The following is a 27,874-nucleotide window of genomic DNA, read 5'->3' as shown; positions in this document are numbered from 1 at the left end:
TAAGGAAATGTTATGTCCATCTATTTGCTAGATAACTGTAATCTATTTTTAACCTGTAATTCATATTTTACTAAGAAAAAAGACCTGTTGTTAGCATTGGAAAGAAATTTTAATAGCATTGAAATAGATTATCAATCAAATGTTTTTTGAACTCTACATGAAAGTAAATTACCTGAATTTTAGGTAATCAAAACAAATTAGTCATTAGAAACTTAACCAGCTAGTCAATGTCATCTTGTATTGAATCTTCGGCAAATTGAATAATGTGCTTTAAATATCAATCTCCACGAAGTTTGTAGGTTAGTAGACAGAATCTGCTGCAGTGCAGTCTAGGGAAACTAGACGGGCAGGGTCCACTTTTTAACTCTATTCAGGTAGTTTAGCCCCTAAAGCCGCGAGAAGGTCAAAGTCCCCATAGGGGAGGTCAACCGATGGGGTCATCTCATCAGACAAATTCTAAGGGAGCAATTTTTTTTTTAAGGATTGGCATCTGGGCTAACAACTGTTGCCAATCTTTTCTTTTTTTCTTTTTTTTTTTCCTTCTACTTTATTTCCCAACCCCCCCCGGGTACATAGTTGCATATCCTAGTTGCAGGTCCTTCTAGTTGTGGGATGTGGGACGCCGCCTCAATGTGGCCTGACGAGCGGTGCCATGTCTGCGCCCAGGATCCGAACCCTGGGCCGCTGCAGCGGAGCGCCCGAACTTAACCACTCGGCCACGGAGCCGGCCCCATAAGGGAGCAATTTTATTTCATATTACAGAAGGCTCATGTGACCAGCTTTCCCTTTTTCCTAAGCCAAGTGTAGGATTTTATTTTTGTTTTCAATAAAAACGCAAGAACTCTCAGGTTTTACTTCTTAAAGAATAGACATAATTTTAATTTTAGTGTTTAGTTTCTCTTCCACCACAGATGCTAACTTGCTCACATTTTAACTAAATGAATTTCAATAATTTATTATAGGCTTATTAAAATTTCGGAGAACTTCCTTGCAGTGACAAAATGTCATTTAATCCACAATAATAAAGCATTCCTTGGAGCCTGCAATGTTGCTATACTTAGAATGCTAGTGGTTACACACAGTTCTCTTCCATATTGGAATAAGCGTAGTAACAATTAAATAGAAATAAGAAAACATCGACGATAACTCTTCACTGAGCTCATGTTCTTAAATTAACAAAGTTCCAGCATGTCCAAATCGTAAGGTAGATAACTTATATTGGCAGCCCCTTAGTCAAGTATTTCACATGAGGTAGTCTTGATTGAGTCTCTCTCTTTTTCTCTGAAACACTATGAAAATCCGGGATGGTCCATAGTGCGTACGACATATGTGCTCATGCAATACTGCTGTACGAGAAAGCGAGCAGCGAGAACCACTCGATAAGCAGTTATTCAAGGTCTGTATGATCACCTGCCCCAGGATGTTTCAATCGGCAGCTGAAAGGCACTTTCCTTGCATATTTATTATCTTGTCTTTCTTTCTACAGGACCCTGGGCTACAGAAGGCACTAAGCTTGCTCACATTTGTAACCTAATGCCTGGCATACAACTGGTGCTTAATAAGTGGCTGAGGAACTGAGATTTGGGTGTTTTGGAGACACAGATTTGGAACCTCTTCCCAGAAAACAAACTAGCACAAATCATTTTCCTGGTATGAAAGAAAGAAGACCTGCTCGTGTTCCTAACGCTAATACTACCGATGCTAATTAATATGCTATTGGAGACAGACGTGGCTGTAGAAGTAGTTTTTGAAAAAAAATGTATTTAAATTTTAATATAACAGTTCTTCTAAGTACGGGCAACCAAAAAGTAACATATATGTACATATATATATTATTATTATTTTGGAGGCTAAGCATGTGGACTTTGGATCCAGCATGCTGTCACTGCTCTCCACTCACTGTGTGAGCTTGGGCAAGTGAACCTCTTAAAGCCTCAGTTTCCTCGTCTGTACGATGACGATAATAACGGGACCTTATTCCTTGCTCTGTCTTAAGAATTAATTAGATAAAATAAGTAAAGCATTTAGCTGATTTTCCTTTTGGGGTCAAGAATAGAGAAATTTCACTCCCATCTGAGCACTTACCTTACATCAGATCATTTTATCGGTCTAGAATTAGGATTTCTGGAGCACAATAAATGAGTTTTTCTTAGATGGCCTGTATCTTGAATCAGAGCGTTGTTTCAATAGCAAAAATTTATTTTTAAAATTGAACAAAAGCCCCAACTAGTAAAGTGGAGTTTTACATAGACAAACACGCTTAGTTAATACGCCGTATTCGAAGTTCTACGAAGACTAACCACAGTGTTCTTAACAAAACTACTGGGCAGTTTGTGGCAAGTATAATTGGCAACCAAAATTCACAGCTGTCTTAGAAGACTTGTTTCCTTAGAGCCATTATTAATGAGAATCAGTTTCAGGAAGGAAAAAAAGAGAAGGTTTTAAAAGTGAGTTGAATTGCATAGCCAAGCCGTATTACGGCATAAAGCCATAATTATCTGTGTCTTTGTTCTCTGAGATCAGTGGGCACGTGATAATCAATGTTGATTTTTCTATTTCTAAGTTAGTGAGGGGTGAAGGAGCTGTACTACGCGCATCCATAAAACAATATGTATTAATGATCACTTAGTAAGAAAAATCCTCTTTTTAATATGAAATCACTTTTTAACATGAAATCACCACAATGTACACTTTAAGTATCTTGCAATTTTATTTGTCAACTATACCTCAATAAAGCTGAGATTAAAAAAATAAAGATACACACACAAATCTCACTGGAAATACTTGTGTGGGTTTGGTCGGTTTTAATGCTGACCCACAAGTTAGAAGTCCAGAAGAAGTCCAGATCCACGTGTTGTGAATTTCTTCCTCTTCAAAGTCCTGAATCTTTCTGTGCTTTGTAAAAAGGGACCTCTGCATCTCAGAAAAATAGTCCTTTTAATGAAATTACTTAGTAGCAATTATTTTTTCATGCTAATCCGGTCGTGACTGTCACCATATTGTGAAATAATAAATGCAAGTTGTCAGCTTTAAAAGTACTTCATTAAACTTACTTAGAAGATTTGTAAGATAAACAGTTGCCCTGGGGAAAACAGGGCCTTGAAATTCTCGCAGAGCAGGGCAACTGCAGAGCAAGCAATGTGCGTTTAAACAGGTCTTTCTCAGAAGACCTCTCTCTGCAAACGTCATTCTATCATCACTCAGAAACATTAGGACTGGAATCACTCTTTTTCCTTAAAATACAGCACAAAAAGCAGAGTGTGTAATCTTCATTATCAAATAAGCTTCAAAGCTGTTCTTTGTCTAGTAATTGGGAAGAATGGCTGGTAAACAGTGATTTCAGCCAAGGAGTGATAGGGTCTAACATTTGGGAAGACTGTCAAGGGAAAGAATTGGGGTGACGGACGTTTGTAGAAGATGCGAAGAGAAAGAGGAAAGTACAGCACATTTGGAAGGGAGGCAGGACAGCCGACAGCCACCACGGGCCAGACGCAGCTCTCCTGCATGAGGATAGAGAACCCAGTGACCACCTCGCTTAGTCACGCGACTCAAGATGAGACCACACGTTCAATGGTTCTGTAAAGCCTGGGGAAATCGCTGGGAGATGCGCATGGCAGTGCCTGGAGCATATTTTCCAACAATTCTCTTTCTGCCACTTAGTCTGTAAGGCTGATATTCCACAGTGCGCAAGTTCCTGTCCAGTGGCAAGTTCCAGAGGAGGCCTATGAACTCCGCGTCCTAAAGAAATGAAACCCTCGATGGAACCCAAATGACTCAAATCATAGCAGATGAACCAGGCTCTGGGTGAAATTCTAAAAATAGCATTTGACAGGAAGGTGATGTTAGAAAAGGTAGGAAAATTATTTTAAAATTTCAGTACGAAAAAGCCTGGGAAAGTTCTCTGGGGAAGATGAAGGTGTCCAGAAATACTTTTCTCTAGCTGGTTTTTCTATTTTTAAAAATGTTCTAGTTTTTGAGAAGTTATGCATTCACGTTGCTCAAAAATTTAAAAATATTATAAAAAGTCATATATGAACTGCTATCTCTCATCTATGTCTCCTGTTTACCATCATTACCCACCATCCCCAAAATAGTTGGGCACTATTATTTTTTGTGTCTTTCCATATTTTCATACATATACAAGCAAATATGAATTTATGCTTCCTCCTATTATAGCACAATGTTTTGCATGTTGCATTTTTCTCTTAATAACATATCTTTGAGACCCTTCCAATTCAGAACATAGACTTTGTTCTTTTTATAACTGCATGACTGGGTAGATGGAAGGGATTGGCAAACTGCATTTCAGCCGTTCCATATTGGTGGACATTCAACTGTTTCCAGTCTTTGCTATTGTGGACAACGCCACAATGAATTTGCACATATGCAGGTTGTCGAAAGCTATTCAAAGCTATACATCCTTCTAATTTTGATGGATATTGCCAAATTCCTCTCCATCTGCAACATATGAATATGTCCTTGTTTTCTTAAAATCCTACCGGCAGAGCATGTTATCAAGTATACGGATTGTTTTCCAGTCTTAAGTGAAAAAGTATATCTTAGTGGGGGAGGCTGAACATCGTTCATATGTTTATGAGTCACTATTACTTCTTTTTCTTTTTCTGTGAATTCAATGTTCATGTCCTTTGTGCTCACCTCTCTTTTTTTAAAGATATTAGCCTCTTTCTTGCCGATTTGTGGGAGCTGCGGCACCAGCTGCAAATTGTTTTTCTTTTTTTTCCATTTTTTCCTTTGCTTTTTGACTTTGTTTATGGTATTGTAGGGGACTGGAATTGGCCACCGCAAGATATGTCTGTTTGGCATGAGGATTATTTGGGACTGGTTACTTTTAATAAACTGCAGACAGGAAAGGAGGTTCTGAGGAGTAGAATTTACCTACCCTTTATTAAGAGACATTTACATTTGTGAGGGAAATCTCCATCTGTAAAGGTGTCTCCCTCTCTGTACCAGGAAGAAGGGGGATGACCTCATCTCTAGAAACTCCTATCAATACAGAATGCAAGGACTTAAATCTGCATAATAATCTTATTTCTGTTTATTGTGCTTGTCTGGTAACCTCCTGTAACTGACTCCCCACACCCCCAACATCCTCCTTTGTCTTTAGCTGAAGATGATATTTAAGGTGCTGGCTTCAGCCATTTTGGCGAGTTGCTCGGCTTGTCTGAGCTTCTCCCATGTACACATGTTATAAAGCTTTGTTTAATTTTCTCCTGCTATTCTGTCTCAAGTGAATTTAACTTCTTCTCCGGCCAGAAGAACCCACAGTGGGTAGAGGAAATGTCTTCCTCCCCTACAGTGTGTTGTGGAAGCTTTCTTTTAAAATAAAGCTAAGTATATCAATCTTTACCTTTCATGGCTTCTGAATTTTGAAATATAGTTAGAAAGGCCATTTCTTTGCTGAGTTTACAAGACAATTCTCAGATTTCTTCCAATATTTTTATGACTTCATTTTTAAAAATTTAAATCTTTGATTCATCTGGAATTTATCCTGGGCTAGAATATGAGATATTGATCCATCTACAACTTTTTCTAGGTGGCAACAATATTTTCCAACACCATTTATTGACTAACCCATTCAAAATATACAAAATTCCTTCGTGAGTTTGGACCTATTTCTGGATTTTCTATTCTCCTGCATTGATTTATACATCCATCATATGCCTTTACCATTCTGTTTTAACTACAGTGGTTTTATAACATGTTTTAATTTCTGGCAGGGCAATTTTCAATTTATTTATTTTGCCATGTGACCTTTAGAATCACCTGGTCTCATTAAAACTAATTTTCATCAGGGGCTGGTCCCGTGGCCGAGTGGTTGGGTTCAAGCTCCGCTTAGACGGCCCAGGGTTTCGCCAGTTCAGATCCTGGGCTCGGACATGGCACCACTCGTCAGGCCACAGCAAGGTGGCGTCCCACATGCCACAACTAGGAGGACCCACAACTAAAAATACACAATGATGTGCTGGGGGAATTTGGGAGGAAAAAAGCAGAAAAAAAAAAAAAGATTGGCAACAGTTGTTAGCTCAGGTGCCAATCTTTAAAAAAAATAAGAATAATTTTCATGTGTTTATTGGAATGATGATTTATAAAATAATTTAGAGAAAATTGGCAACTTTACAATGTTGGAGTTTTTTTCTGAAAACAGGATATATTCATTTTGGTTTCTGATATATTTTAGTAAATCCTAACAAATTTTCAAGAGCATTTGCCATTTTCCAAAGATAAAATCTATAAAAATGTCAAGAAATTGAAATATCATATGCATTGTTTCTTTGATGAGTATATGTTCTTTCCCCAAATTGTCATCAGTAACAATAAGTCAACAGTTATGACGAAAGCTAAATTATCTTGAATTTTGCTTGGAATTAAACACTTAAATTTAGGCCTTGTTTTCCCGACTTGATTTTTCAATTAAAAAAAAAAGTACCTGAATATTTAGAAAGGCAATCTTTCAAAAGGTTCTTGCATTTCCAACATTGTTGCAAAATCTGGTTTGTTCAAAGTCTCCACTTCGGCCGCTTCTAGAGAGGCACGTGATTTTTCTCTATGGAAGTCAAATTCTACTTCTGTTACTGTGTCCTGAAGTTTTGGAAAACCTTCATTTACTTGTAGAAAGACTAGAAGATATCAGATAGGCTTACATTATTCTAAGTGTAGACCTCTGAGGAGACAAGGGGAGTTGCTGCCACACTGTGTGCTGACTGCCGACGATATTAAGGGGCACTCGAGCCCAGTGCCCATCTCTCGGGGTGGAACAGTTCTCTTGGACGTCGGCAGCAGAATTCCACAGCGGTTATGTGCCCTTGTCATTCGGGCAGTTCTGTCCAGGCAAAGGGGAGACACTTTTCTGGGACAAGTCCAAAAATAAATTTTAAAAAGAAGATGGGACACAGAATAAAGTGTTTTAGGCAGCCTTTCGGGGTGTTTCCCACACCCTCGGATGGTATTTGTGTTTCTCACTTGGCATGAGATGGGATTGGCCCAAGGGAGGACCTGCCAACTTTTTGGGACCAAATCATTATTCTCTGGAGTCTAGTACATAACGTTTTCTTTTCTCTCAAGGAGAGAAAGGACAGGCTCTCTGAGACTTCAGTTCATCTCCTGCGACTCTGAAATTATGGCTCCAAAGGAACAAACTCACTCTCAGTGTGAAGACAAGAATATTAGGGGTGAGCAGGCCACACCGAATAACCTTATTCATAGGTCTCTGAGGACAACAGGATAGATCATGAAACAGCATCTGAAAGGACTTTTCCTAAAGGTGAGCTAGTCCAATCCCCTCATTGAAAATAGGTGGAAAATGAGATCCAAAGTATTTTCTGGAGGCGCCCACATCATCCAGGTCTGTGGGCCTACATGATGGGCTTAATTTTTTTCTACTCTCATATTTCCTCCTTTTTATTAAACTATACTTGAAGTGGGCTGAAAAAGTGGGCTCTAAAACTCATCTAGTAAGTGGTATGGTTTTGTTCCTATTCCACTTCGTCTGACGTGAAATTATTGTGTATTCAGTCTCATGTATCCATTAAAATCAACCTACCGAACCAATGCTGGTCTTAGTTGTCTGATTTTGCACAGAAAGTGATCCTCATTCTAATAAAATGTATGGGATTGAATCCCATGACTCTTCTGCAGAAAGGATTTTTTTTTTTTCAAAAGAGCAAAAACATCTAAGTTATTTCACATTCTTTGCTTTCCACATAGAGGTAACACAGCAAGAGTGCCTGGTTATAAAAGTTTTTCTTCTTGAATTGGAGGGAAATTGTGATTTAATTTATTCTTCCTACACTATCTCACAGCCTAGGATTAAGAGTGATTTTGATTTGAAGGCTAGCCAATCTTCCACCTGGTCCTTCGGCTATTCACTGCTGCCACCGGAAAACCACACATACACATCTCCACGTATTCGGGCTTACTTAAAACATTTTTCCAAGCTAATTTTCCTGAAACATAGATTTGGCTGCTCAGCCAATGCCAACATTAAAGAAAAATATACATAATTATTGCATTTTTTTCCCCGGGATGTTTATCATCATCCTTCAGCTTCTGATTACTCTACTTCATCTGTTGCTTACGCTACAAGATTTTCATGGATTTCTTTCTTTTTTTTTCTTGTGAGGAAGACTGGCCCTGAGCTACCATCTGTTGCCAATCTTCTTCTCTTTGCTTGAGGAAGACTGTCGCTGAGGTAACATCTGTGCCCATCTTCCTCTATTTTATGTGGGACGCTGCCACAGCGTGGCTTGATGATCCGTGCTAGGTCTGCCCCCAGGACCCGAACTTGCAAACCTCATGGGCCACTGAAGCAAAGCATGCCAACTTAACCACTACTCCACCCAGTCAAGCTCTCTTTGCATTTTTGGTAGCCATTAATGATAACTGTTATTATAATTATTATTGCTATGGTTGTAACTGGCATTCTGGGAGCCCTTGCTATGGGCCAGGCTGGCTGTGGGCATGGCCAGTTGCATCCCTCACTTTGCTCCTCTCCTGGACGCTGCCACTGGATTTCCAAAGGGCATTTGTGAGTGCCATCATGACTGCTCACTTTAGAACAACGTATTGCAATTTTTCTTTCCTTTATTTTGAATGATGAAACTTGGCAATGCAGTTTCGTGTGGATGAACTCTTTGACTCCTCGATCACATTCTGGATTAGAAGAACACGTGGTTTTTCTCCTTTCAGGATTCATAGTTCCCATATAGCATTTATTTCCACCGTCGTGTTCCTTTCTTCCCTCCTCCTCTCCCTCATTCCCTTCTGTCTTCCCTTCCTGCATCCCTCCCTTTCTACTTCAAACAGTTATTATTCATTTCAACTACCCACTCTAAAGATGAAAAAATCGAGCCTTGGCAAGCCAATCCATTTTCCTAGGTCACACTGCTGTTTAGCGGCCTGGACCTGATTTTCTGATTTTCTCCCCCATGCTTTTTTCATTATAGCAGCTAACAGATTCCCAATAAATATTTGCTGAATGAATGTATGAATGAAGTGTGTGTGCTAAGCATTTTCCTGGGTGCATTCAAAAGGATAATAGAGAGATTCCACCTCCTAGTCTAGAGGAAGATTAAGGACTAACACTTATTAAACTCCTACATCACACTTGGTATTTTACAGGCATTATCTTGTTTCATTCTTTAATGTAGACATTATCACTCTCACTTTAAAGATGAGAACATTGAGCTCATAGAAATTTAGTGACATTGCCCAGGTCCCACAGCTGGTAAGTGGCAAAGAAGGGATTCAAGTTGTGGGTCTGGGCTTCATCCAGCACCAGCTGGCCTCGAAGCCTCTTTCTGGTCTGCCCCTAAAAAAAGTTTACACTCAAGCTGGTAGAGGGAACTAAAAATGCAAGGAGGCAACAAGAAATGAAATTACATTTCCCACTACTGATAGAAAACGTAAATGCTATGGAAATTCACATGCATGAAATAAATCGAGTGTGGACCTCGGGAAGTAAAGGTGACTATACTAATGCTTGGTTAGCAAAGACTCCCCTTTTAGTTAACTTTGTTTTACTCTATCCGCTGGTCACCTGCAATATCTCTGCTAGGTCGATCACAATTTTGCAAGAATGTCTTTCAATTTCCCCTTGGTTTTGCTTGAGATACAAGCCTGGCTTTTTCTTCCCATTTACAATCATCAACATGAGGTTAATACATCAGGTCACCAATAGATGCTTAAAAAGAACGGGTCAAAAAAGAAGGTTCTGTTACTATAAATACAAAAAGCTTATTGTTTTGAAGCAAATAATGAATATACATTACAAATAATCTTTTAAATGAATATTTATTAATCTGCTATAATTAATGCAGTAGATAAAAGAAATACTTTTCAAAGAAAAAAGAGATGCAAATTATAATACAAATGTACTGTATTTAATATATATTATGTAAATATATATAATAGAAAATGCTTCTCTTTTTGTAGCTACAGCTATCTTCTACAATAGGAAGTAACTGTGCCTCATAAGTGATCATCTATAGTTATTCATTCTATTTTTTTTTTCAGGAAAAGATTCATCCTGAGCTAGCATCTGTTGCCAATCTTCCTCTTTTTTTTCTCTCCCCAAAGCCCCAGTGCCTGTTTGTATATTCTAGTTGTAAGTCCTTCTAGTTCTTCTATGTGAGCCACCACCACAGCATGGCAACTGACAGACGGGTGGTGCGGTTCTGTGACCGGGAAACGAACCTGGGCCACTGGAGTGCCAAACTTCAACCACTAGGCCATCAGGACTGGCTCTCTACAGTTATGCTTAATGGAAATCCACTGAATGGTCTTAATAAGTAATGCCTTTTTAAATGTTCATTACAACTTGCCCTGTCAGCAGTCATCACATCTTTAGATTTTGGAAACATTAAAAAAAATAAAGATGGTGAGTATGGGGAAGTCAAGGAGGTCACTTTCAAATTTTGTAGACCTATTCTGTAATTATATTTTACAGCCACATTATACAATGGATGGTTACAAATTAAGTGAATTAGCACACAACTATATAATGATTGCAAATCAAATAATTATAGCTCTACAAAAATGTCACTGTAGTTTTTTTTCTTATGTCACCATAGACTGAGAAAACTTTGTCACTGACACACAGTTATTCTCAGACAAATATTGGCATCACTTTTCTCTGTGAGTATATTTAGCTTTCTCCAGCTTGGCTCTGGGATGGCGTTCGCTGTGGCTCTCCCCCCAAACACACAAGGAAGAGTAAGAAGGAAGGAAGGAAAGAAAAACAAGAAGGAAAAAAGGGGAAAAAGAAAAGGAAAACTAAAGAAAAGATAAAACCCAGCTAAATAACAACAACAACTTTCAAAAAGTTCTGGAACGAGGATAAAGGAAAGTATTTATGCCGAAAATTGGCCACAGCCTCACGTAAGTCTTGGTCCAAGATCCTGTGACCGCTGACCCATGGGTGATTAAGACTCGTAAGACAGTCTGTGCTCATTAGCAGCTGGAAGGTTGCCACTGATGCAGAGGCTCCGAATGCACATCCCAGACCTTTGCATTCAATGTTCACACAACCTCCCTTCATGGACTTTTACATCATTAGTTCATCAACCCTCTGGAGTGTCCTCAGCTTACCTAATTTTCTCCTTTCTTAAAGACATCACTATGATGTTTTTCCTGAAAACCCCACTGTAATACTTATGTTTGAGATTCTGTTTAAATATTTTATATCATTTGTCGTTCCACGTGTTTCTGTCATATCTGTCCAGCTAAATAACAATGCTGTTTTAAACAGTAGCACCTGGTTGTGCTTATGTGGCGTTGTGAAACTCACACAACATTGAACGATGCAAGTATCTCAGTATTTGTGCATTCTACTTAGTCTGACTATGAGCTACAGGCATAGATTTTGTGCATAATAAGAGCTAACTCTGATTGAATGCTTCCTACATTCCGGGTGCTGTCCTGAGCAGCGCATTTGTAGTAATTCATTTAATCTTGAGAACAATTGTGACCTAGAAATAAGTATTATTTCCATTTTATCAATCTCCATTTTACACATGAGGAAACTGAGGCCCAAGATCCCTCAGCTAGTATGTGGTGGAATGAGTAGCATGTTCAAATACTACAAAATGCTGCCCTTACAGAACAAAATTCAATCCAATAAAGAGTGTAGGAGAAAACCCAGAGAACCTCAAGGTCTAACAGTGGTCAGAGCCGTGTAGCAGAACGATTGAACATCTTGGCTTTGCCATAAAAAGGCTGGGGGTCTGAATCCTTGCTCCGACCCTTAGCTGTTGCCTTTGGGCATGTTAGGTAGCTTTTAAATCTCAGTTCCACCATCAGAAAAATAAGCATAATATCAGTACTTTCCTCACATGCACTCAAGAAATGAGAGATGTTATTACAAACCATTTCAGACAATCACACTGATTTTAATATATTCTAGCATTAAAAATCTGTTTGCAAGAAATATCAAACTTGTCAGATGGGGCAATACCACTGTGATTATGACCACTTTTGGAAAAATCTACAAAGTTTAGAGACAGCCTTTGTTATACCCTATAGTAATTAATTTAAATAATGAAGCAACTCATTGAAAACTTTCTATTTTTTTAGAGTCTGGTGTGTTTATTTTAAACATTTCCTTTAAAACTATAAGAAAATGTTTTTAAGGGCAGTCAGTAAAATATCAGTGAGTAAACAATAACAAACTCTTTCTCAGTTCCTAACGGCGAGAGCCTTTCCCTCTTCTGACTTGTCCTGTTGATCACGAAAGATTCATCCTAATATACGGTTATCTTACCTAGTTACACATCGCTTATGAGGCCTTAGCGAGAGTTTTATTTTGAAGTTCCACTTGTCCTCCCTATTCCTTTGGCAGGGAAATGGAGGGTTAGCGCCCAGTTCAAAAGCCCCATATAAGGTTTAGACAATGAACTGGAAACCCCAGCCGATAATCTGAAACCTTTTGCAAATTAAGGTCAATTTTCCACGCAATTGTTTTGTTTCTCGAACTAGTGGACTTTTTAATTTTTTATGCCCTGACTTCTATTGTTTATTTGTTATGTGGAAAACACTTCCCACAGGCAGTTGGTCCAGGCTAGGATTTTATATAACCCAGGAAATGAAGTCACCAGACCTGCAGGCTCGGCCATGATTCTGCCTCCCCTTCCTGAGAAGAGCCGGCACTTCAGGGATATTTAAATACGGAGGCAAAGACAGCGACAAATAAACGGAAACACATGTGCTTTGCCAGTGCACTGGGGATCATTCCATTTATTTCCAACTTTAGGGACTTGTGAAATTCCTATGTGGTTCTGAGCTCTTTTTATGTAGCCATTGAAAGATTATGTAATGTGCAGTTTTGACTAAAAAAGATGCCACCAGAGCCTTCCATACGTTTTATTGTTTTATAATTGAATTTTCCAGCTCACAAATAACACGCTCCACTTCTAATTTATACATTTAGCTAAAGTGAAAAGAGATGTTTTCTTATATTTCTGCATAAAAATCTGGACTTGATTTTGCTAGTATCATTTCACTCTGACACTTGGTTCTTACAGCGTGTTTTTTTTCCCCCAGGTTCCCTAAAAAACTGGGTTAGATGGCACTGAAAAAATTACTTATTATTAGATTAAGGGGTTAAAAAAGAGAAACTAAGAATTAAGTTCATATAAATATGTATTTATTTAAAAATATTTTTGAGATGTAATACATATACCATAAAAATCATCCTTTAAAAGTGGTTTTTTAGTAAATTCACAAGACTGTGCAACCATCACACTATCTTATTCAAGAACATTTCATAACTCCCAAGGGAGACTCCATACACTTTAGAAGTCACTCCCCCTTTCTTCTGTCCCCCAGGCTCCTGGCAACCATTTGTCTACTTTCTGTCTCTGTGGATTTGCCTGTTCTGGATGTTTCATATAAATAGAGTCATACTATATGTGATCTCTGTGACTGGTTTCTTTCACTTGGTGTACTGCTTTCAAGATCCATCCATGTTTTAGCATGTATCAGTACCTCATTCCTTTTTATGGCTGAATAATATTCCATGGTATGAACAGACCATATTTGGTTTATCTATCCATCAGTTGATGGACGTTTGGGTTGTTTCCACTTTTGGGCTATTACTATACTGCGCCTCTGAATATTCAAATACAAGTTTTTGTGTGAATATACATTTTCACTTGTCTTGGGTATATACTTAGTAGTGGAATTAGTGGGTGACATGGCATCTCTATGTTTAACTTTTTGAGGAACAGACAACCTATTTTCCAAAGTGGCTGCTCCATTTTGGCATTCCCACCAGCAATGTATGAGGGTTCTAATTTCTGCACATCCTTGCCAACATTTGATGTCTGTGTTTTTTATTTTAGCCATCCTGGTGGGTGTGAAGGGGTATCTCACTGTGGTTTTGATTTACATTTCTCTAACGACTGATGATGTTGAGCATCTTTTCATGTGCTAATTGGCCATTTGTATATCTTCTTTAGAGAAATATCTATTAAAATCCTTTACCCATTTTTAAATTGGATTATTTATCTTTTTATTGTTGAGTTATAAGAGCTCTGTATATATTTGGTCACCAGATCCTTATCAGATACACAATTTGCAAATATATTCTCCCATCCTGTGAGTCGATCTTTTCACTTTCTTGATAGTGCCCTTTGAAGTACAAAAGTTTTTAATTTTGATAAAGTTCAATTTATATATATATATATTTTTCTCTTGTTGCTTGTGCTTTAAGTGTCATATGTAAGAAACCATCGCCTAATCTAAGGTCGTAAAGAGTTACATCTATGTTTTCTTCTAAGAGTTTTCTAATTTTAGCTTTTACATTTAGGCCTTTGATCTATTTTGAGTTAATTTTTGTATATAGTGTAAGATAGTAATTTATTTTAAATGGTTTTCACTTAGCTCTCAAACTTTTCCATATTTATAGGGAAATAGAAGATCATCCAACATCATTAATAGCGTTAAAACACCTATATAAAGAAGACTACCATGCAGTATTTCTAACCACTTTTGAAGGTTAATATATCATATATATACATACATATCATATGTATACCTCATATACAGAGACTCAAGAAGCATCTTTTTTAGTCAAAATTGCGTATATATGAGATATGTATATATGTGTGTAAAATATATATATACATATGATGATAATCTAGAGTTAGAAATTGAAAGACTACTAGGAAGAAAAAGTAGGGAATTAAGATTGGCCTCAAGTCCCTTTTCCTTTACTGTCAGTTGAGAGCAGTTAACGTCATAACTCCACCCAGAGCATCGCTGTGTCTGAGCTGAATCAGCTCTTGCAGTATGAAGCCAGAGAAACACTGTGACTGTAGTCCTCTCTGTTATTCTCACACTTTCCTCCCTTCATCTAAAAGAAAGCCAAATAAAACAAACCCAGCACGGAGCTCCACAAACTCCAAAAAGTTACACTCTATGTGAAAACAGTACAAAGGAAAGTGTCAAGTTTTTATGTGTATTTTATGTTCTAGTCTGTAAAGAAGATACATGAAACGGCATCTTTTCCTTCATTATCTTTTACACATATTACAGAAACGTTTCCATTTCAACTCTGTGTATGAAATACGTACATTCTAGACTAATGCTATCCAACAGAACTTTCTGTGATTATGGAATGTTCTGTATCTGTGCTGTTCCATATAGTGACCATTAGCCATATGTGGCTTTTGAGTGTTTGAAATGTGGCTAGTCCAGCTGAGAAACTAAATTTTTTTTTTTTTGAGGAAGATTAGTCCTGAGTTAACATCTGCCACCAATCCTCCTCTTTTTTCCTTGCTGAGGAAGATTGGCCCTGAGCTAACATCCAAGCCCATCTTCCTCTACTTTATATGTGGGATGCCTGCCACAGCATGGCTTGATAAGTGGTGCACAGGTCCACACCCAGGATCCAAACCAGTGAACCCTGGGCCACCGAAGTGGAGCATATGAACTTAACCGCTGCGCCACCAGGCTGGCCCCAGAAACTCAATTTTTAATGTTATTTAATTTTAAGTAAGTTAAATTTAAATAACCACAGGTAACTGGTGGCTGCTGTGTTGACAGCACAGCTTTAGGATCTGGTAGCTATAATCTGCTTAAACAAAAAAGCACATGAATTTAAGAGTAGATGAGACAGTCTACTGAAATTGTAATCCATGTCAAAAAAAAGAAAAAGTTGAGATACACCTCCTGTGGTAATTTGTATTGGTTAATTTAAACAGTGATGCATATTGCTAGAATCACTTCCTCTCTTTCTGCCAAAGAAAAGAATGTATGCAGACTTCTGGCTGAATCCATCCCATAGGCTGCCAAGTATGTAACTAAAATTAAGCAAAAGTTTAACTGCTAATAGTTTTTTCTTTATGCCCTGTGAAAATCTTGGAAAGCACATAATCATGGAAATCACATTCAGATAGAAGTGTAAAACGTTAGCAAATTTGTCTGTGAGCAAAGACACAGTGCCTGATGTCTAAGGAAAGACTATAAAGCACTTTATGAGATGGAATAGAGAAGAGAAAGGAGCCCTCTGTGCTTTCTTCTAAGAACTGTCTTGCCCACTCATTTAGCTCTCCACCCTTGGAGAGTTTGTGTGTGCAACACAAATATAATTAATGATTTATGCAACATGCTGTCTTAAGAATTGGAAGACTCCATAGGCATAAATCCCTTGTAAATAAAAAGATCATCCTTAATCTATTATGCGATTTTGATTTGTCCTTATTATGGAATTCCAGAAAATATTGACAGATATATTAACATCTAAAGAAAGCAGTTTCTCTGCTCAGAAAGGAGTCCCGGCTAATGAATCATTGTGTTGTACACCTGAAACTAATATAATGTTATATGTCAATTATTTCCAATTTAAAAAAAAAAAAGTCCTGACAAGACGCTAGTTTCCATCTCTATTCCTGAATAAGGAACAGAAATGCAAGCATTGCAATAGAAATACTACCAGATGAAAACAAACAAAGCAACCTAAATGCAGAAGTACAAAAAAAAAAAAAAAAAAAAAAAAAGGAGGCAGGTTCTTTCTTTTCAGGATGAGAAAAGTGTTCTAGGAGGGTCCACTGACAGTGACTCAAGAGCGTCCCATCCAATGACAAGTCATATTTCCTAGTGCTCAGAGACTCAGAAATTGTCAGACAACATCGGCTCTATTAAAAAAGAAAGCAAACATGCAGAAAGGTGTCAAATAGAAAATGCAAGTCTCCCTGCCAACCCCCAATCTCCATATCCACTGCCTAGATGAAACAATAGTTTCCCTTATATCCTTCTGGAATGTTCTCTGCGCAGACATCTATATATAATAGGCAGTCTTCCATTCCAAGAAGTTATGTAAGTTTCAAGGGCTTGGAGATGTGCTCTGAATTCTCATCCTACAAACAATGGGCTCACTCTGGACTCCCATTTCCCCTCCTGCTCACACAACGCACAGCCTGTCCTCCAGGGAGAGTGTCATTGTCATGGCTGGGGTTTCATCATCTCTGTTCTAAAAGCATCTATTAGCCTTCCAGCAGGGCTCTCTATCTACCATCCTCCACGTCCCCTCACAGCGGGGGCTCCAAAACACGTGTGGGTCACCCTGTTCTTTACCCATTTGATGTTGTGACTTCACCTACAGAAAAAGTACAAAGTTAAGGAGCAGCATTGGGACCCCTGGCTGCCCCTTCCCCAGGCTCCCCCATCACCACCCTCTTGCACTGCTGCCCCCATGCCTCTGCCTCGAATTCCCTCACCACTCGCCCTGCCAACCATCCCTCTGGTCCACAGTCACCGTTCCCTGCTAGACACGCCCTCACTCTTTGCCCAAAGATCGTGCTCCTAAAGTGACACATGGCAGTTGCTGGAATTTGACTTCTAGATTGAGAATTTGAGGACAGGGCTGGTGGTTTGTTAATATCTTTATCCGTTGTGCCCAGTACAACCCAAGGCTGAAAGACAGGACCCCAAACATTTGCTGTTTTCGTCTGTATTAAATCGTAAGGCAACCCAGAGTACCTAGAGGGGCCGCTCCAGAATTATAGGTAAAAAGCACGTGGAAGCTGATCTGACTTCTTTGTGTTGTGTCTGCAGAGCCCTGGGGGCCCAGGAACAAGTTCTGGAAGGACTGCCAACCGCTCAGCTATACGTGAAGCGTCTCCCAGCTAAGACAGTCAGTCCTTCCAGCTCCATTTCCCTATCGGCCCCCCAGCCCTGCATGTTCTCCCACTACAACCAGCACTTTGAATGTTGCCACGCTCTTTGGCATAACCCTGATTTCCAGGTCCAACCATCGGGTTCTGATGTGGTGGAGGGACCTGAAAGAGAGTTCTGTTTATTCCCTTTAAGTCAACAGGAAAATTCAACTTCTTTCCTCAATGCTTAGGTTCCTCAACAATTCTGTAAATAAAACAGATAATACATTTGTGAAAATGGCAAAAAAAAAAAAAAAAAAAAAGGGAATTTCGGGCTCCTGATCTCACCTCTGTCAAATCTCCAGTTTACAAAGGAAGCAAAAAGTGAAAGGAAAATCTTAAAAGCCCTGCTTGTCTGTCCGGCCTCGTTTAGGCTCTGGGTCAGAAGCTGGTGTAGTGTTGGGAAGTTTGTAGGCTGTCTACACTCTGCCTTCACTAGCACAACACCAGCGCCCTAACCACAGTCACACCAGGTTAATTCTTGTGGCTGCAAGGCTGCTCCACTGTGTCCATGTGACTGACTCATCCATGTGCGGCTGGGAGGACAAGCCCAAGAGAGAGAGGGAGCTGATGGGTTCTGACCGACGTCAATGTGCTGCTGGATTTGCCTTCCGAGCCTCTTCAGTGCTGTCCCCTTGTTCCCCCACCACACCACTATATATATATTTTGTTGTGTTAGAAATACTTCTTTAAAAGATCCGCCTTAAATATTCATATTTCCAAGAAGCTCAAATAAGGTTTAACCCTACTAATATCTTATTTAAACAATAAGAAGTGCTCTCAGGCCCATCGGCAAGACGAAGAAGAAAGGATTGTGTTGTTTGAAGAAAGCCTGACAAGGAATCTATGGTATTGACAAAAAACAAACTTTATAAGGATTATTGTTCATGTTCAGACAGGATGTACTTCAGTTATTAAATGCAGTATAGTTAATATAGTCATATAGTAACTATACGTCATTAGTCATATAGTAAGGCCCTAAAAAATAGAGGGAAGAAACCCAACATGTTAACTCCTCTTTCAAAACATAGTGTCCAAAATTCTCACCATGGCACACAGGCCCTCTGACTGTTTCCACTGGTCCTTTGGAGCTTCCTGTCCTTGTCCCTGCCTGTGATGTGGAACCCTCTTGTCCTTGGCCATGGGGGCGCACCCTCGCCTCAAGGGCTGCTCTCTTTCTCCTGGTCTCTGTGTCCTCATCTGTAAATGGGGGCTGGGTGATCTTTAGGGCCCCTTTCCAACTCTGTGGTCCACTGATTATGGTCATTTCTTATGACATATTTTAATTTGTACCTTATTTTCCAAATGAATCCAGTTGGGAGAACAAATTTTGAGGTGGTGGAGTATAATAAGTGAGAAAAGCTTGTGCCTGTTGATTTTGGGGGAGCAAGGACATGTAATAAAGCAAAAAACCTGATGGACACAATATTTCAGAAACAGTGATATTTTAACGTTCGGAGGTACACACTACGACATGGTCTGAATACTCTCTACAAAGAACAGACACTCTTGGACTTGAGTTTGAACAGACCATCATTTTCTCAGAAATCAGTTCAGCGAGTTCTTTATCCTTAGATAAATGATTCTTTCAACAAACTCATTTTATCATTTCCCTAGGCCAGAGATTTTTTTTTTTTAAGATAGGCAAAATGATCTGTGAAAGCACTTAGCCCTCTGAATTTTCATTTTATGTTACTTCTGGTTCAAATTAATGAGCTTTCACTTATTTCTACTCAAAAAAGCACAAATGATTCTTTTAAAATATACACAGGCATATCTGGTCTCTTCCACCTTTGGCAGAGGAAATAATCTTTTTTTTCCTTGAAAATATCATTTCTCTTGTTTGTTTATTTGAGAAGCGCCTGTTGACGTTATAAGTCCTCTTAGAAGTTCCCACATCTGAAATAATGTTCAACAGAAAGCTGGCTTCATGTTGCTCTGCGAGGCAACACTTGAAAGGTTCTTCTTGTATTTTGTAATGACAACTTGTTCCCATCGTTTCGTTACTTTTTTCATATTCTCAGAGAAGCAATATAAACTTAAAAGATAGAAAATATTTCTGATTTCCAAATATTTATTTTTTTATTTCTACAAATAAAATTTCAGAAGAGTTCAGATCTTCACGTTTAGTTATTTTGACCAGGACTCAGCCACGAACCAAAAATAAGAAAGAAAAGAGGCTTCTGACTCAAATTTCTGCACTAAAGGAGCTCACTGATAAAAGGTTAGCTTGGGTTATTTAGTTTATTGTCAAAATTTCCAGGTAACAGCCTCTTAAGAAACAGAAAAGAGAAGGAAAGAGAGGTTTCCAGAATCTTAACCATGGATGAAAATAAAAAATGACTTTGTCAGTGTGACAATCAGTAAATGGAAAGAAAAGCCATAAAATATAGTTATAAGGACTCAAAACCACATGGGGCCATTCCCAACAGCCCTTAACCCTAGAAAATCTTAAAAGCAACCTCTATCACAACAGATCATATGATTCAACAAGCATGTTCAACGTATTTGCTCTTTTGTTTTGTTTCGTTTTCTAAGGCTGAGATGTGTATAAGACATCATTTCAGAAATATTTCTATCAAAACTTTTCAATTAAAAACAGATCTGACATTGCAGTTGTCTGAGAAATTCACTTATGTGTAACGCCAACCTCTTCAAGAATCCCCAATACTTAAAAAAATTTTTTTTTTCAATTTATTTAGACAAACAAATCCCAAAACAGTTCAAAAGGCCCAATAGTTGGAGGCCTTTCAAATTTAAACACTGTCTCCCTCTGAAAGCCGAATAGAAAGAAAAAAAAATTAAGTAAAGTAAAAAGTCAATGTAAAGTGAAAAAAACTTCTAAAACTTCTATAAAGGGAGAATGAAAGTGACTTAGACGTCATTACCTTTAACTTTTGTGTTTTCTTTCCACTTCAACTCCACTCTGGAAATGACTACTAAGTAATAAGACTCTTAAGAATAGATTTGCAACAATAGAAATTAGAAATTATCTTTCAAGAAAATGTTGATGGGAGAAAGCAAATTGCAGGGACATGCAGACATAAATAAGTATTTTTATGTGTATCTTAAAAACACACATAGAAAGACTACATATTGCTCCTGAATATATGTATGTAAAAGTTTAATGAATGGCCTGAAAAAGAACACGCTAAATTCCTAATAGTCTTTGCTTCTGGAGAGTCAGCGGGGCCTGGGGGACTAAAGATCAGACAGATTTTCATGTTACTGATAATCTTTCCTTTATTTGAAAGGAAAAGATTATTCCTTGGAAGTAAATGTGACAAAACTGTAACTCTCAATTCCAGACGGTTGGAATTCAGCTCTGTGTTTTATTACTTTCTTTTTTAGTTTTTTGTTTCTTTAACAATTCTAAATAGAAAGAACTTCCAAAGAGCCCACCAGCATGAAAGCATTAACTCTGGGCACAATATAGAGTGACAACGATTTTAAGAACTATCAGAGGCTAGTAAGTTTACATTTGGCATCTTCTATATCAGCATTTAGGAAAGAAACATAAAGACAGACCACAGGCATCCTGTGAAATGCTGTTAGGCTGAGTGACACGGTGGGCGTTGGAAACAATCCATCAAACAGAAACGTGAATATTTCCAGCTGGCCAAGTGGAAAACTTCTTTTCTAGTTTATCTCAGTAACGTTATCAAGAGATAGTCAATGGGGAAAACAAAAGCAAATCATGCAAAACCATTGCAGTGGACGGACTTGTTTCGACAACAAGAAAGTCAGCATGGTCATCACGGCTGTGGCGTGGATGGAGGTGGAATTCCCAACTTCTTCAGAGTAACTGACGTTTTCCTAACGTGTAGAGTTGCCGTCACTACCACTCTGGCCACACAATAGCATCCACCGTGACACTTCCTTAGCAACCATTTAACACCCTGACTTTGAAATCATCCATTATTTTGGTAACAGGATGAATATTTGCTGTTCATGAACTTTTAAAAGGTCATCAGCTGAAACCAAGCCTGCTCCCTTTGATTCATTGCCTTCTCTATTTGTCAAACGCACCCATCACACTGTAAGATATAAAACCTAATTTGTTGAGGAATAAAGAATGCACTTTTTGCTTTTTTAATGGGAAAATGTAATCTTATTTTGGCGATATTAGGGGGAAAAATGTCTGAATGTTGTCTAGTCATATTTTATTACTCTGCTACTGATTAACAGCAAGAATGAAACTGATTGAAAACAAATCATCTTGTTGAAACAATTTTAAACTTTTTTGGTTTATCTTTTAATGTCAGTTATTAAAGGATACTTGTAAAGGTCGGAGTTACCAAAAATACAAATTAATTGATATTCAACCTGTAACTAGTATTAGAGTTTAAAACTTATGCTTAGTTTTCAGCAAGAAAAAAAATGGCCAATGATTTCATTACTCCCAGAAAAGACCTGTTTCATTTCTTATAAAACTCATTTGAATAATAAATTTAATCAGCTTCGCACTGCCAAAATCTTCAAATAATTTTACCAGACTGGCATAGTTAAGAAGAAATAGGAGAAATTTGCCAATAATATGGAGCTTCTTTTATTTATTATTTTCAAAACATCCCACTTGATGAGAAAAAAAAAATGCTCAAACTGTTTCTCATCAAAGATTTTCAGCTGTGAAATTCACACTAATTAAAATAAATTTATTTTCAGATTGATCCTTGCTAATTCTACAAATCAAGTAGCTTTTTCTTACTAATGTTGCATATGTATAACACACAGTTAAATTTTTCCAAGTATAAAAAGACTACAAAAATAAGAGAATTTGAGAACTTCTGTACAAAGTTTCTCTGCTTCCCTTTCCTTCTGGAATTATAGAAATGTTCAGATAGATTCAACAAGTTCAGAAGTTGATACAATCAGTGGCCATTTTTGCTCATTTCTATGAACTCAAACTACTTCAATAAAATATACAATGCAAATAAATGTTTTGTAAATAGGAAAGAATTGTTCTCATTCTAACTCTTATAAAACAGGGAGTATATTCCTATACTCCTATAAAACAGAGAGTTTTCTGATATATATATATAATAATTATTAGCAGTATTGACCTTAATAATGACATTAATCGCTTTAAATTTTGTGACTCTCTCGAGTTCACAAAACATTTCCACACACCATGTTGTTTGACGCGCTGCTGTGGTTGAACTGCCCTCCTCTCTCGTTCTATTTCTCTCTCCTTCCCTCCATCCCACTAGGGCCTCTGTTCAGCTCTGAAAGTGTCAGGAAGTCGGGTCCCTGTTTTGTGGGAAACCCGTAGGCAAGTCAGCAAAATGGAGAGGGGATTGGCCCAGCAGATATCATTCCATTTTAGAAGTGGGGAAACTGAGGCTCGGAGAAGGTAAACAACTGCCAACGGTTTGATCATATCAGCAGCAGGACCTAAATCTCCTGGCTGTCTTTCCAAGAAGTTTTTTCTCTCCAGGTATAGACGCATGTAACAAAATTAAATATATATATATTTTTCTCATCCTCTTCACCTTAGAAATAAGGAGAAGTGGATATGGCGTACAGAGGTAGGGGAAAGGAGAATGTGCATCCTACTCCCCTATTATCTTCAAACCTGTATTCTCACTTTCATTTCCTGAAGAACAGTGTCTGGTCCAGCATTAGTCCCCGCTGAATCTCAGCTTTCCTCCATAGGATGGGCATTTGGAGGTTTGTGGGGAAGGAGAGCAGGCTGGCATTGTGGACAGAGTAGCCACCATGTTGGAAAGTGAGCTTGCGTTTGCATTTGAGGAGCAAGAAAACTTTTGTTTCTATAAGGTATAATTATTTGAGGCGGTGTAAAGGGAGAACAGAGAAAGGGGGTTTTAAGGGATGCAGTGGGCTGAGTTTTTCTCCTGAGGAACAAGTTGAGTGGTTTCTCTCTCTATCGTTGTTGTTTTCAAATATGATCCTTGTCTAAGGAATGGTCATGACCAGGTCACACAACAGAAACACTGATAATTTAACCCATGAGAACACAGCCAGAATCTCATCTTCGCAATCAACAGCATTCTGTCTCTAGGAAGGAGGGACTGTGATTCTGGGTTTTCTAATCAAGATGGCAAATCTGGTGAACCTTCTTTTAAATATAGGTAGGTGCTCTCCTATTGTCATCAAATCCTCTTCTAGGGAAAAGTGCCACGTGTGCAAAAGTACTCTGAAGCCAAAAGCTCAGATAAGATTGAATGGGTTACCTCTTCCGGGGCATGTACATCCTAATTTTTTATCCTTTAATATTTAATACATACAAAAATATGGATAAAACATAGAGGTAAGTTATGAAGCATGATAATAAACTGACCACTGAAAAGCAATCATCAAACGCAGAATGAGAGCAAGAACCTTTCCTACATCATTGTGCCTATGGGCCTGCTCCTCTCTACCATCTCCATCTCCTCCCCAGAGGGCCTAAGTTTCTGAAATTTGTGTTGATCATTACCTCCTTTTAAAAAAAACCCAGCTTTATCACGTATTTATGTATCTCTTGAAGGAAATATCGTGTAGCTTTGCTTGGTTTGGGGTTTAACAAAACATGTCACCATACTGAAGGTAATCTTGCAATATACTTATTTTCATTCAACATTTTCTTTCTAAGATTCATCCATGTTATAGCATGTAGAAGACATAACCATTTTCACTTGTGTATAATGTTCCATTTTGTGAATAGGACAATTTTTATTCATCCGTCCTCCTGTTGACGGGCTTTGGGTTGTCTCCAAAGCTGCCTTACACATCCCTGGGCATTTTTCCTGGTGCACAGGTGCTGGAGTTCCCCTAATGAACACAGCTAAGAGTGGAGATGCTGTCCACACTGGGCGAATGTTCCACTTTACTAAATAGCGTCTAATTGTTCTGCACAGCTTTTGGGCAATCTACTTTCCCATCAGTGATGTCTAAAGATTGCCACTGATTCATATCCTCACCAATGCTTTTAAATTTTGGTCAAACTAGTAGGTACCAATTTATCTCATTGTAGTTCAAATTCACGTTTGTCTAGTTATTAATGAGGTTGAGCATTTTTTGTGTGTTTTTATCGGCCATTTGGGTTTCTTCTATGAATTTCTTGATTGTATCTTTTGCCCATTTTTATTCAGTTGGGTTGTCAATTTTTAAAATTGATTTTAAGAGTCCTTCATACATTCCAGACACTCATCTTTCGTTGGTCATTGGTGTGGCAACTGTCCTGCACTTTTGCCTTTTTCATGCTATCTTTTGATGAGCAGATGTTCTTAATTTTAATGTAGCCCAGGCTTTTCTATCATTTCTTTGGTGGGTAATGCTCTTAGTTTTTGTTTAAGATATCCTGGCCCTACCAGAGTCAGAAAGATATTTTCTTATCTTTTTGGAGTTTTAAAGTCTTACCTTTCACATTTAAGTCTTTAATCCATCAGGATTTGGTGGTGCAGAGGTGTGAGGTAGGGATACCATCTTTACTTTTGCACTATGCACGACAAAGTTCCCCCAACCATTTCTTGAATGAGCCCCTCTTTTTCCAACTGATGTGCAAGGAGCCTCTTCATTTCAACAGGAAAGGAAGTCATTGTTTGGCTTATAATAAAGGAAAGAAATTCTGCAGTGATGTGTGTGTGTATAAATATAGGTTATTTTTTTCAGGGTAAAGGGGAGTTCCTCTTGTGCCCAAAGTCGCATCATTTCAGCAGCCTCTTGTTAGCTCCACTTTGAGACAAGTGCTAAGTGTGGTGTTTATTTCTGACTGCAGCGGTAGTCTGCCTCAATTGTTCCCTTTCCCAACAACTATATTTCAATGATGAGTAAAAGAGACACACAACTTTACTTGCTTTCTAAATGTTGCTTGACTGTTTGGGGGTAGTGTATACAGAATTGATTCATTTTCTTTTTTGTTTGCATTTCCTGGAATTTACTGCACAGATCTCGGTATTAGGCAAATTGGAGACAAAGTTCAGGGCCCTGAGCAGATCTGATTTCACTTTCACCCGTCACAATGCAGTACGGGTTCCTATCCTGCAGATGCTCCTTTCATCTCCCACCTGGCTGTCTCCACTCCTTCCTTCGTGGCCACTGCAAGCTGCTCCTCCCACTTCCCCTTCCTTCTCTGATTTCCTAAGAAAAGAGCATCTGCTGCCCTCCAATTCACTGCTGCCTCTCCACTCTTGTATCCACTCCACCGTCCACACTCACAGAGCATCTGCTGTGTGCTGTGCCTTGCTGGTCTCTAAAGGATGCAAAGCTTAGTGAGACTGTTCTCCACCACCCTCCTCGTATAACCTCCTGTTTTAGAATTCAGATCATTCAATCTCACTACACTTCTCTCATTCTCTTCATCATCTGGTAGCCCTCCCCACAATGTCCTGCCATTTTCCACCTACCTCCAGGATGAGATCAGGGCCCTCCTCGCAGTTTTCCACTCCACCCTTTTTACTGGCCCTCAATATCATTTCACTTACCCATTGATGAATCATCAACACTCTAACTTTGAATAAATGATTTTTTATAAACTCACATGACCTTCATCTTGATCCTCTAAATACCCTGCCTTGGAAGACCTTGCACTCACTTGGGCCAGCATCAACTCCAACATTCAGAACTCAGCACAGTCTCAATTCACCACAACCGTCCCAACCTGCTACCTCATATAGTCTCACACCTACCAAATCTGTTCTTGTATTCAGTCAACAAACATATATATCCTTTAAGTGATGATGACATACAACTGAATAAGACACAATTCTTGCCCACAAGGGGCTCACAGACAAGTGGGGCATACAGGAACATAGACAGAGAACTATAAACAGTCTGGTCAGTTCAAAGACAGAAAATGAACATCCTACTAAAGGGCACTCTTGGGAGGAACATCTAAGCTCTTCAGGACAAGGGTGTGGAGGTGTTGGGTGATAACTTCCTGGAGGTGAGTAGGATTTGGCAGGGCGAAGAGGAAGGGTCTGTTACATAGGGAGGGTTAAACATGAGCAAAGGAAAAAGAGAAACACCCTGGTGAGTGTAGAGTTTCAAATTACTCCACAGCTTGTCCATCACCTCCTCTGAAACTTGCCTCCTTCTTTCATCCACTCCCTCTTGTGCCAACATCTCTCTTCTACTGGCTCATTCTTTTCAGTCTACAGGAGTTTCTAGGTCTCCATTGTGTTAAACAATCCCTTTTGACTCTATTTTCTGCTCGAGGGAAGGTCTTCTACAGTGCTCTCTGTCTCTACTATCTCCTCTCCTCAAGTTGACTCTAGGCTGGTGAAACCACCCACCTTCAAGGCCATTCGTGTTCACCTAACGTACAAATCTAAAGGCTTGTTTTATTTGGTATTTTTGTGCTTTTGGAATCTCTTCATTTTCCTTCCTTATGACTGGAGTTACTTGGGTCTACTCTTAATTTTCTCCATTTCTTCATTGGCCTTCCAAAAATGGGTGCTCTAGAGTCTGTTTTTGATCCTCTGCCTTTTCTTGGTTACTCTTTTTCTCATGAATTTTATCTGTTCTCACAGCTTCAATTCGGTGACTCTATTCATGACTGCAAATAATGTATTATTTCCCCCAAAACTCGAACCTCCCTAGTTTCCACCCCCATCTAGAAACCCCAATAACACCTCAAATTCAAGATGTTTAAACTTGTATACATTATTTTTGTCCTGTAAGTAACTTTCCCCTCTCCTTTCTCTGTTTTCATGTCCAGGATGATAACCTTAGAAGTTATTTTTGAATCTAAAACCTTTCTCACCCTCTACCTTGATCCATCATCAAATCCAGCCTGTCTTTCCACTGGACTGTCACTTTCATATATTCCCTCCTGTCCAGTCTCATTTCAACCTTCCTAATTCAGACATGTGCTTTGATGTGCCCGACAGTGGGCTCTCTGTGGTCCATTCTGTTATACTCAAAGCCATTGTATTTCTTTCCCAAAGTACCTCTGTGGCTCTCCGTCTATGAGCTTCATAAGGGAGCCTCCACAGTCCCACCTTACCAGGTTTTTGTCCATCACTTCTCAAAATCAACCTTATAATCATGCGTTTTGGGCACCTTGCTATTCCAGAACATCTATTTGTGCGATTTCCCTTTTTTGTTGAGGGCTTTTCTTATGCTTGGGCTGCCTTTCATATCATTATCATTTATGAATTGGAAAAAAATTGTTAAAGTGACTGTAATCTATGTCATCGTACTTGGTCTTTGACGAGAAATTCACTTCTCTTTCTTTAAAAGAGAAATTCAAAGTCCAA

Source organism: Equus quagga, chromosome 8, assembly GCF_021613505.1.
Source record: "Equus quagga isolate Etosha38 chromosome 8, UCLA_HA_Equagga_1.0, whole genome shotgun sequence".
NCBI classification, from domain to species: Eukaryota; Metazoa; Chordata; class Mammalia; order Perissodactyla; family Equidae; genus Equus; species Equus quagga.
This window is presented reverse-complemented; position numbering follows the sequence as displayed.